This window comes from Adiantum capillus-veneris, chromosome 16, assembly GCF_014529385.1.
Source record: "Adiantum capillus-veneris isolate H3 chromosome 16, ASM1452938v2, whole genome shotgun sequence".
Taxonomy (NCBI): Eukaryota; Viridiplantae; Streptophyta; class Polypodiopsida; order Polypodiales; family Pteridaceae; genus Adiantum; species Adiantum capillus-veneris.
Genome location: NC_140946.1, coordinates 130,072,330 through 130,085,184, shown reverse-complemented (window position 1 = coordinate 130,085,184; position 12,855 = coordinate 130,072,330).

Below are 12,855 nucleotides of genomic sequence, written 5' to 3'. Positions count from 1 at the left end.
ATTACTCCTCTTTTGATCTCTCTTGTTGTGTCCTAATTGTTTCATTGGAAGGTATTCAATCAGCAACCTTGTCAATGTAATGGGTACAACCTTCTTGCGGGAAACAATTATGAGCACAAGGTTAGTAACCATATCTTCATCTTCCACAAGCATCTCTCTCTCTTAAGGTTCTCATTCTCTTCCACAAACTCTAGAATCTCCTTGTTACAGGTACTTCTCTCCCCGCAGTATCCTTATTACCTAAGGGCAACAATAGGGCTTGGGAGAGAAACTCTCTTCTTCTTCTCCTTTCACTTCTTTCACACCTTTATCTTTGAACATACTAAGTATATCATTGATGAATAACCATAATCCACATAGAGGTAATTTCTTTCAATTCCATTCAATGCAATCTATTAGGGTCAACATTTGGATTAGTCGAAAGATTCACTTTCAGCAACGCATAGTGTTTCTATTTGGTCCTAAAAGGCTCAACGAAATACTTCTCTCACCAGATCCCATCATACTACCTATTATTGACTATGACTTCTCTTTTGATATGAATGTGGTTATTTTATTATGAATCAAGAGGATTTGTACTCACAACTAATCCCAATCGCTAGACAAAACATATACATTATAGTAAGCACAAAGCTACAGTTCCAAAGAGCAATCCGCAGCTTATTTGGACAACAAAGATTAAATATCATTAACTCATCCATTAACCCTTTTATCCTACCCATGATACAATATGATCGTAATCTCGATGTTTTTATTTTTGTTTTGTTCTGACTATCTTTCATGAGTTCTCTCCATCACGTGTGTGTTTGTAAGGAAAAGTGAGCGGCTTCTTTGGCTACTCTTCTTTAGCTCTAGAAGCTATGTTATCTACATCTTAGCTCTTTCTCATAACCCTTGAGCTTCCTCACAAACTCTCACAGCAAGAGGCCCGGTGCCTTCCTGGCAAGACCGCCTACTTCTTGACAGCGTACGTTGCATTGCAGGTACCTCCTCAGACAAGAAAATACGACTGTTTGTGCACAGATTACCAGCGAGATAGACTTGAAATAGTGAACTAATTGTACACAATGATTCAAATACTGTTCTCAAAGATTACTCGACAAAGGAAGCTCTCTACATTACCAAACACCATTGGATCCTCACTCTTCCATTTTTTTGGAAAGCTGTACACAACATTTTGTAAACTTTGAACCATAATCAAAACAAAAGTCAAATTTCGATCCACTTCTTGTAATCAATTTGTCAAAAGTACATTTCATAATCTCTTTCTAATCTTGTGCGTGCGGTGTGTGGGGGCTGTTGGTTGAGGTTGAGGAGAGGTGGTGGCTTGGGGGTTTGGGGACTATGGAGCTGCTTCATGAGTAGGAGAGGTGCTGGGTGGGGAGTTTGGGGGCTCTGGAGCTGCTTCATGAGTAGGAGAGGTGCTGGGTGGGGGGTTTGAGGGTTCTGGAGCTGTTTCTTGAGGACGAGAGCTGGTGGGAGCTTGGGTTGGGGAGGCATCTGGGGAGATATTGATATGTGCTTGTGTTGGTATGGCAGACAAGGGGTATCTTGTCGGCGGAGGCCTAGGCATGGGCCTTGGTGCTGGCGGGATAAAAGCATCACGTGCTCCGTCTGGACGCATGGTCGCGCAATTGATCAAGTTTTCAATCATTCTGTTTCTAAACGAAGAAACATCAACCTTTGAATAATCTACCAAATTTCTTACCTGCGTTAAGAACATCATGTTTATTAACATAGCTACTAACTTATTAAGATACAAATCTGTAAACGAGTGTCAAATGCTTACACTTCTACGACTTCCATCAAGCATGACCCCTAACAAAATTTCTGCATTGATTAAGACCCTCCATCCACAAGAGTAGGCATCGTCCTGCTTAGGGACTTTGCAACTAATAATCGTAAGATTATCATATATATGCTCTTGCGTTAAAGCTTCAAGAGCAGACACAAGCTTCCGAACAGATCTGCGCAAAATACAATTAAATTTCATAAGCGACTTTTAACAAAATTTTATGCAATGTCGAACAAAATACAAAACCTCTTACCTATGTACTTCACCATGAAATCCATGGGATGAATTAGCAAGGTAGCACTGGTTTCGTTCAAGGTGTAAGAGAACAAGACTCCAATGAGCGTTGTTACAAATAAACATAAGCAAAACATATGTCATCACAACAAATTAGAGTTCAAGATAAAATAATTTTACTATTGAAAACATTGCGTACCCTTCATGATAAGCCAGAAAAAAATAAAATTTGATGCCTCCATGTTCACTGACTAGAACCAGTCAACTACTTCCACTAAAGATGTATTCTCGGCCGTCAAAACGACCGAGAGGTTTGAGTCACGGACGGCGACATCATTTTGCTATTCCAAGGCAAATTTGAAACTACAAAACTATAAAGAAATTCATTTCATACAAAATTCAATATATTAAAAGAATTTATTATGAAAAAAAGAATAGCACACACCAAAGCAAGCAATTGATGATTGAGTCTGTGAGTTCCCTCGTCCGGTTCTGTAAAATTGCAATGTCATGGGGGTGATAGGGAAAATACAGAATGCGTCCCCACAGAGGAAGGCCAACATGGAAATAGGGAAACAGCAATGACAAATCATCAGCGTTGGCGTCGTTGATGGCATCTGCCATTTGTTCCTCCATCATCTCAAGGCGTAACTTCTCCAATCTTTCACTATCGTCTTTTGTTGTGTCCCGCTCGGTGTTGAGACGTGTGCTGTATCGATGCATTTGTGTAGGCACTTCATGAACTTTGACCTTGTCAATAGGTGGTATTCTAAGAATATTGTCCATCTTTCGGTCTGAAATACCGGCAGGCGATATTGTTTGTCATACCTGAACCTGAGAAGGCGAAGTGTGTTGATGTCTCGCGGCATCAATGTTGCCCTATGGGCGTGGGCCAAGAGAATGTAGCTGTCCTGGAAAATCTCTACAAAAAAATCCTCGGCGGTCTCGTGCAAGCACCCCATTGCACTTCGAGACCACCGGAAATCCAGGTTGTGTTGCTCGCAAATCTCGCAAACAACTCTTTGGAATGGAAATTTAGGTATTGCCAATGAAATGTGCTTTTGGAGCTTACGAAGTTCAAGTAGAACGCTCCTATTCTGCTCATATCTTCTTCTTCACATTGTTGCCCGTAACTACAGCATGGTCTTGCCGGGAATCACCTGCGATGTTGACGGTTGCACTACAGACGAGCTAGCCTGGCCCTACGGACCAGACTGGCCAGGATAAACCTTCCTTGCTGTTTGCTTTGTGCGGGCCATGACCTGAACGAGGAGAATGCGAGGAAATATGGAAATCTGGATGTGGGTTAAAACGCAGAGTGACTAGAGACACTTCGGAAAAAACGATCAGAAAAAAGGGGGGGGGGGGGGAGTGTTTATATTAGCGGAATAAGTATAATCACATCTTAATCATGAGAAGAGGCGACTGCATTAATCATGACATTGTGAGGTATGACGGGAAGCGTGCGAGCATAATGATTACGCGCCACGTGGCACATCGAGACTCAACGCAATATTGGTGGTGCCAAAATTAGTGTCACTGCCTATTCGCGGTGTGGCACGACGAGGAAAGAAGTGCCCCAACTAGCAACAACAGTATGTCGTGGCACAACGCGAGGAGGCAGACCCTGATGGTTCCGAATTGCAATGTTCGCGTTGTGGCAAGACAAAATGTTGTCGCGTCAAAACGCGATAAGTAAGGTTTCGGTTAGTTTGACCACAAGTATCGCGCTGTGGCACGACAAAAAGGCGTCACGTCACAACACGATACGGGGTGTTCCTAAGTACTCTGGATTGGCCGTATCGCGTTATGACGCGACAACGAGCTGTCGCGTCAAAACGCGATAGCGATGCTTTTGTGGAGTGGCGGCACCAGTTTCGCGTTGTGGCGCGACCGTTCCACGGCGGCTGACATGTGGCGTAAACATCACGACGACTGCATGATGCACGGCGGCCCCATGATGCACGTCAATCGATGTCATCAATGTCCTCGGGAGTCCTATAAATATGACTTGCTCCCCCATTTGCCCTTTGTTTGGATGTTCTGCTCTCTCGTCTATCTTCGCTTTTGAATTTCTGTTATGGACCCCTTCAATGTTGAAGCAGAGGAGGAAGTGCCTTGCTCTCAAGATGCCCCCCAAGACAAACTATCTCATTTTCTATACCGCATTGGGCTTCAGCAGCGCGAGATAGAGATCAGGTCGATGTTCAATCTAGATTTTTCTTTGCATGAGTGGATTGTCCCCGCGCAACATTACCTATCAGGTTTTGAGCAGACCTACCAGCAGAAACGTCTGGTGGCACTGTCGAGATACAAGGAGTTCTTTTTGTTCACATGAAGGATATCAATTCGGACTCCTCCAAGAAACACATATTTTCTAGGAGTTGCCTTAAGCTGCCAGTGCACTTGCGGATAACAGACTACAAGTGTACACTTCATAACCGCAAGTGTCGAGTGGCTAAATATTATGCAGGTTTTATTTCATATTTGCATTTAATTTTGGATGGGCAAGTTGATGCTGCAGAGGCCTCGCTAGAGGATCAGACTGGGAAGGGTCAAGAGCCCAAGTCTCGGGGAAGCCTTGCCTTGCAGGTTTCAGAGGGAGTCCAGCTTCAGGAGGGTGCTTTGCCTACTAGTGTTCTACCTACCATACCTATTGGTGATTTGCAGTATGTCATGCTCAAAGACATTATGGAGCATTTTGACCTTCGAGAGGACTATTGCCTTGCCGAAGTTCGACGCGAGAGAGAGTGCGAGAAGAAGAGCACGACGATATGGTGAACTCGCTCTACTGTAATGTGTAGAGCATAGTGAGTTCTTATTAGGTTTTTACAAAAGAATATGTGTACATACCTGGAGGCCCGCCCACTTACCTGGGCGACCACATTGGGCTTTATACCCCAACAACCTCCCACTTAAAGTCCAATGTGGTACTTTAAGTGTCAGAGAAGCTACTATACAAGCTAATATACAAGAGATGTAGAGAAGTGATGTACTACCCTACACCTAACTGCTTGCGAAAATGAGCAAAGCTCTCTGAGGGAAGTCCTTTTATAAGTAGATCAACAGGATTTTCTGTGGTGTGAACTTTGACAAGCTGAAGTTGCTTATCCTCGAGCATTTCCCTGATGAAATGATACTTCACATCCACATGCTTTGTCTTTGAGTGATAAACTGGATTGCGAGCCAATTGTATAGCACTTTGACTATCACAATATAACACAAGCATCTCTTCTTTGATTCCCAAATCTGTTACTAGTCGATTAAGCCAAATTGATTCTTTGCATGCCTCTGATGTTGCAACATAGTCAGCCTCTGTAGTAGACTGAGTAACACAATCTTGTAATCTAGAACACCATGATACTACTCCACCAGCCAATGTAAAGACATACCCTGACGTAGACCTTCGGTTGTCTAAGTCACCTGCATAATCTGAGTCTGTAAAACCCTTTACACTTAGCTCCTGACTCCCATAGCATATACGCATACTCTTTGTAGATTTCAGGTATCTCAATATTCCTTTCACTGCCTCCCAATGTTTCTTGCTTGGGTTTGACATGTATCGACTTACTACTCCCACTGCAAATGCAATGTCTGGGCGAGTAGCAATCATTGCATACATCAAACTACCCACTGCAGACGCATATGGAATCTTATCCATTTCAGCATGTTCTTCCTCAAACACAGGACAATCTTGTTTGCTAAGTTTCACATATGGTGGCAATGGAACACTCAATGCCTTTCCCTTCTCCATATTGAAACGTTGCAAAACTTTGTCAATATACTCTGTTTGAGATAACCAAATCAACTTCTTTGATCTGTCTCTCTCAATGCGCATACCAAGTATATGACTTGCCTCACCCATGTCTTTCATGTCAAATGATTTTGCCATCTTTGACTTCAAAGCTGAAATTTCTTCCAGGTGCTTGCCAGCAATCAACATGTCATCCACATACAAAATAAGGATCAACCAACTGCCATCCTTAGCCTTCTTTGTATATAGATAGTGATCGAACTCACTACATTTGTAGCCTTGAGAAAGCATAAACTTGTGGAACTTATGGTACCATGCCCTCGGTGATTGTTTTAAGCCATAAAGACTCTTTAACAACTGGCATACCAAATCTTCCTTGCCTTTCTCAACAAACCCTTCTGGCTGCTGCATGTAAATTTCCACATCTAAATCACCATGCAAGAACGCTGTCTTGACATCCATTTGGTGCAACACCAAATCTAATATGGCAACCAATGCAAGAAAGCATCTCAATGTAGTCATCTTGACCACCGGAGAGAAGACTTCATCAAAGTCAATGCCTTGTTCTTGCTTAAAGCCCTTGGCAACAAGCCTTGCTTTGTACTTTGGCTGACTATCATGAGCGCTGATCTTATACCTGTAAACCCATTTACAAGGTAGAGCCTTTTTGCCCTGTGGTAATTTAAGTAGATTCCATGTCTGGTTTTTATGCAGAGCTTTCATCTCTGACTGCATGGCCAATTGCCAATTCCCGGAGTCCTTCATTTGCACTGCTTTCTTGTAACATGAAGGCTCATTGCAATCAGTCAACATGACATAGTTCATAGATGGAAAAAACCGATCAGGAGGTCGCGTGATACGTCCAGATCTACGCAAAATAGGTGGCTCAGGCTCAGCCACACTCTGTGGTTCCAATCTATCCTGTCCATGCTCCTCTTGAGCCCTGACATTTTGTCTTGCACGTGCAGGTCCATCTTCTTGGAAGACAACTCTTCTAATCTCCTCAACCCTCTCTGGTTTAGAATGATATTTGGATTCATTAAAGTGAACATCATTGCTGCGGATAACCTTTCTGGATTCAGGATCCCAAAGTCTGTACCCCATCTCACCAGAATTACCATAGCCTAGAAAGATGCACTTTCTACTCTTTGGCTCAAGTTGGTTCCTAAATTCCTTTGGAACGTGAGTATATGCCTCACAGCCAAAGACTCTGAGATGCTTGTATGAGGGCATTTTTCCTGACCATACCATCTCTGGCACTGAATCCTTCTCCAAAACCTTGCTAGGAGATCTATTTATAAGATGAACAGCTGTTGATACAACTTCAGCCCAAAACCCATTTGGCAACTGTGCATTAGACAACATACTTCTGACCTTCTCTTGTATGGTCCTATTCATCCTCTCAGCAACACCATTTTGAGGAGGATTGTAAGGAGCAGTAAGTTCTCATTTTATACCTTTTGACTCACAAAAGTCCTGAAAGGTCTTTGAAACATACTCTCCACCATTGTCAGTGCGTAAGCATTTAAGCTTCTTGCCACTCTGATTCTCCACAAGTGTCACAAATGTTTTGAAAACACTAAACGCTTCATCCTTGTGCTTGAGAAAGTAAACCCATACTTTCCTCGAGTAATCATCTATAAATGTCATAAAGTAAGAAGCTCCCCCTAGAGATAGGTTAGGCATAGGTCCACACAAATCACTATGAACAAGTGCCAACTGTGTATCTCTTGTACTGCTTCTATGCTTATGTGGCTGCTGTGTTTGCTTACACATACAGACAATGTTCACAGAATTCAAAATCATTAAATGAAAAGCCAGGCAAATAACCAGAACGAGACAAGATTTCCATTCCCTTCTTGGACATATGTCCTAACTGGCTATGCCACAAAGAAACGTTCGGTTGCTCGGTTACATTGATTACATTTTTAGAGACATTTGATACATAAATCATGTAAAGTCCTCCAGACTTTACTCCATGTGCTACTGTCATCGAACCCTTGGATATATTCCACATGTTTTGTCCAAAAGTGGTGACATAGCCAGCATCATCAAGTAAACCTGTGCTGATCAAGCTCTTTGTAATTGCGGGAACATGTCTCACATTCTTCAACGTGAAAGAAGAGCCATTCTGAAACTTCAATTGAACATCTCCAACACCTAAGATCTCACATGTCTGCCCATTGCCTAGCCGAACATGATCTTTAGTGGTCACATAAGAGGTAGACCACTCCTTGTTTGGAGACACATGAAGTGATGCCCCTGAGTCTATAATCCAGTCACTCAGTGCATTTGCATAAGATACTGTAAGAAGAGCTGAGTCCATTGTATTCTTCAAGAAGTAGATGTCTCCTAACACTAGACTGTCATCCTCTGCAACAATGTTTGTCACATTTATTTCTTGAATCTTCACTGAGGACTTGTTCTTCTCACCATGGTTTTGAGCTTTCTCTTTGCCTTTTTCTGCTTTCCATTCTCTGCAGTCTCTTTTCATGTGACCCTTCTTGCCACACTGGTAGCATTCTATGTCACTCTTGCCTTTAGCACTATGGGACTTGCTATGAGACTGATTCCTCTTTCCACCTTTGTACTTTTCTTTGGTCCTTCCCCTGACAACTAAGGCTGTTCCTTTGCCTTTGTCTTTCTGTTGGTTTCTTCAGTAAGCAGACTGCCTTCTACACCTGCTATGGTCAAACCATCTGGAGGTGTAGAATTACTCAAAGTTGTGCGAAAAGTGTCCCAACTTTCCGGCAATGTGATCAATAGGAACATAGCTCTAACAGGTTCATCAAACTTGACACGTTGAGCTGATAACCCGACTGTAGATGGTGTCGAATTCATTCAGATAATTGGACATAGGGTCCCTTCTTTCATCTTCAAGTCAACAAGCTTCTTAAGCCAGTATACCTGTGAAGCTGCACTCTGCTTCTCATAAAGATCACTCATCTTCGTCCATGCTTGATAAGCCAACATCTCGTCCGCTACATTGAAGTAAACGCTTTCTCCCAAAGTCAGCATAATGGTAGAAAGTGCCAATTCATCCATTTCGCTCCGTTCATCTTTGTCCATATCTTGTGGTTTTATCCCCTTGAGCTTTATAGGTTTTATCTGCTTCTTTTGTACCAACACGTGCCAAATCTGCTTCTTCCACAATGGGAAATTGGTTCCATCCAGCTTCTTGATATTGTAAAGAGCAGTAGTGATCCAGCCATAGCTACGCTTCACAGTAGTTTACTTTCCTGGGAAAAATTCGAAAGAGTTTCCCCTGTAAACTGACCTCTGAACCAATATCAACCTGTCAAATGAACCAAGAAAGCTTCAGTTTGATTCTGCAGAAATTTCGACAGAGTCTCCTTTGTAAAATGGCTCTGGTGTACTAAAAAATAGACCAAAAAACAGCTCAAAAAACACTGTCTCTCTGACACCGTAAACTGCGGGTAATCCTGTCCTGCACCTGTACTGTCTCTCACTGTCCTGTAAGCATAGACTGCGACAATGCCTCAACGGCAGTAAAGCAAAGATGCAATCCCAACTGTCTAACTCACAGTCAATACATCCTAGCTGCCTATCTAAGGGTGCTCGAGGGATCGCTCCAAGACCTGTATCACCGAAAGGATCTCAACATTCGAGAATCCCCCAGCTCAATAAAACCTCACTCGACCCTCAACAAAGGCTGCAGTGAATCTGACAATACATAGACTTCCCACAAAATCATACATCCACAAATTTCCCACTATATGCTGTAACCGCTGCGGCGGTTGTTTGCTACGTGACTCACAGCCAGCAAACCCTCAACAGACATACATCATCTCTGACAATACATCCCATGTGGAAGTACCTGCAATGTCAGGATGAAATCTGGAATATCAAGCAGCAAACACAAGCTACCTGATGAACTAGTGGATGTCGCCTACAGTCTATGTGTAGATGCGCCCGTGTCGTATGTGACACGCCTCCAAGAGCTGTGAGCCGTCCTTCTATGTGTAGACAGCCACAAATCAACACTCTGGGAGTGCCGATATCCTCAGCACCTGCAGTCGTAGGCCGAAACCCCAAATTCACAGAGTCGGATCTGCACCCGCTGAGACCACGTAGTCGAAAATGGCATGCGCAGAACTTTGTCGAAGCCGAACGGTGGCCGAGATGACCTCAGAATGAAATTCTGAGAACACCGAGCCCTTCGAACTATCCCACAAGATTTGGGGCCGTGTCTTCGCCCGTCGAATCTCACTCCAATCTGAGCAGGTGACTCTGGCTACCTGCAAATGCTGCCCCGAGCCTCGATCTGAGCTCTGATACCAGTTGAAGGAGTACGAGCGGAAGTGCGACGCGAGAGAGAGTTCGAGAAGAAGAGCACGACGATATGGTGAACTCGCTCTACTGTAATGTGTAGAGCACAGTGAGTTCTTATTAGGTTTTTACAAAAGAATATGTGTACATACCTGGAGGCCCGCCCACTTACCTGGGCGACCACATTGGGCTTTATACCCCAACAGATGCCTCCCATATTTCCTTCTTCCGTCGTTTGCTTGCTAATCTCATTGCTTGGCCAATCTGACTGTCTTTGACACATTCCTTTCGGTGTGTTCTATGCATAAGTTTTTGATAAGTCCATTGATGTAGTTCCTCCAAACTGTTGGCTTTGTTTGCACCACCTCCGTGTGACGAGTGTGGCTGAAATAGCCAGTATGGGCTTGGTAGTGAGTTTTTTCCATACCTTGTGTAGACCATATAGCCAAGCTACCATACTGCTTAGCAAACCAAGGCATGTGGTTGCATATGATATGCTACAAAAAGGACCAGCCTATTGTTTATATGTAAATATATAATCACAATTTTATCAAATAAAGTAATATACCATGTAATGAGTTATGTGTTGATTTGTCCATGCAGCTATGAAAGACCTGTAGAAGGTCTCCAAAGCGTCTTGAAACAATGTATAGTCAGTATCTCTCCAAGTATTGACCTCACAAAACTTGAATATGGAATCCAAACTTTTCCACACGTTTGCTTTGCGAGTCCTTGCTGCACCATTGTCTGCGTGGTCAACCACTGCATTGTGCAGGTTTCTCCACCGGTTGTATCTCAATGTCAACCTTTCCTGAGCACTTTGGCTTTTGCGTTGTCTGCCACTTGTTGGCATCGACAAGAAGAGACGGGCTTTCTAACTGCCAATAGACAACTTCTTTGGCACATTTCGACCATTCTTAGACCTCTTCTCGTCCTGCTCTATTTTCAAATGTCCTCCATGCAAGCCCATATCTGAGAAAACTGTTTCCAATGATAATATAGCCCTTTGTTTTGCTGATGCTGGCCGAGTGGTCCAAGCAAAACAAATGTACAGAAACATAAGTTTCTCAATGATTCTGCAGAGTGCATGCATCGTGCAAATATGTACTCTGGATAGTGGAATATCCAACACTGGGCGGAAGGTAAGGTCCTGCAAGTGCCTGTCCGATGCTCTCCTCCAATTTCTTTTGTCAAGATCAATGACTCCTCCCATGCAATACAAACAAGGGCTTTTACTTGTTGCTCCTTTTGAGATGTTGTACATACACTTTAGGGTTTTGAGATCTCCAGCCATATGCCACTCTACTGTGTATGAACCCATGCCTAATACATCGAGTGTCTTTCCATTTCTCTATTCGCTTATGACTTTAGGAATACTTGTTTGATGGAAAACCGAGTTAAGAATATCGAAATTCTCTGCAGGCACCTGAAATGGGAAAACCAAACCAATCAAATGAAACATGTCTAACCAATTTTTAAAGAAAAAACTTCTTGATATCAAACCTTGAATGTGGCTAATAAGAAAATATTGTTTTCGGATTGCACGCTAAAGTTTCTAGGGTCGTCTGCCAGAATAATCGTCTCCTACGTAGTTCAACAATGATGTTATGTTTCTTAACGGTGGAGTTGAGTTGGTGATAGGATGCTCAGGATACATCCTACCATCCACCCAAAGATCGACGCTTTTTTTACCTTGAAGTCTGAAGTTCTCTTTTGAAGCTTCGGAAAGGATGCCTCGCTTATTCTTCTTCTGGAGGGGCTCGTATTCTCTGGACACTTCGATATGCATATGAGTACACATCGTTTTGACTCCTCGTCTGAGTTCTGTGTGAAGATGATAATGACATTGAGACGACTTGGTGAATGAGAAAGCTCAAAACAGAGGAGAGCGCAAGAGTGGAGCAAATGGAAGAGAGCTCAAGGGAAGAGACTACGCGCAGGCGGAAAGCAAGAGAGATGCAAAACTGAGAAGAAGAATAACATTCAATGCACCTCGTTGAGTGCCAAATCTTAGTTTTGAAAAATCCAAAAGATTGAGATAATCGGCGTTCAATTCAGAGCCATCGTATGTTATCATTGTCTGAGCACTTTTTGAGAGTTTTAATAAACGTACCCCCCAAATCTGATATCCGAGTTTTTTTGAAAGTGAATATCAAAAATGAAATTAGGGACTTTTTATTATCTCTCTCTACGCTGACTTGGCATTTCTTACAAGGCCCATTTTTGAGTCCAAACTTTTCCTAATGCATATTCAAAACTATGGCCTCTCAGTAACCCATGTGGCAGAGTTTTTCAAACAATTTGTTGTTTAATATAGCTCCTACTATTTTAGACTCTTGTAGGATGTTGTTATGGTAAATCAGAATCCAAAATATGGTTTCACAAACCATCGTGGAAGATCCATCATCCTCTGGATATATTTGCCTGCGATCGTAGTCTCCCTCCGCCTTGTGCAACCTCAGCCTACGTCACCTTTCCTCCTCAGATGATGTGAAGGGGATGTTGGAGAAACATGTTGTGTGTGGTAATGTGATGGTTGATATGTATGCCAAATGTGGTGCCCTTATGAAAGCGCAAAAGACTTTCTTGATGGGCTTTCTGTTTCAAATGTGGTCTCTTGGGACATGTTGATTGTAGGATATGCCTAACTTGGCAAGGTTGGTTCAAAAAGATGTTGTTCTTGGTAGGGAAGGCCTCTCTATAAATGCAATCTCCTATGCTTGCACCTTGAAGGCCTCTAACCTTTTGCGAGATCTTCACATGGGGAATTCACGATGAGATT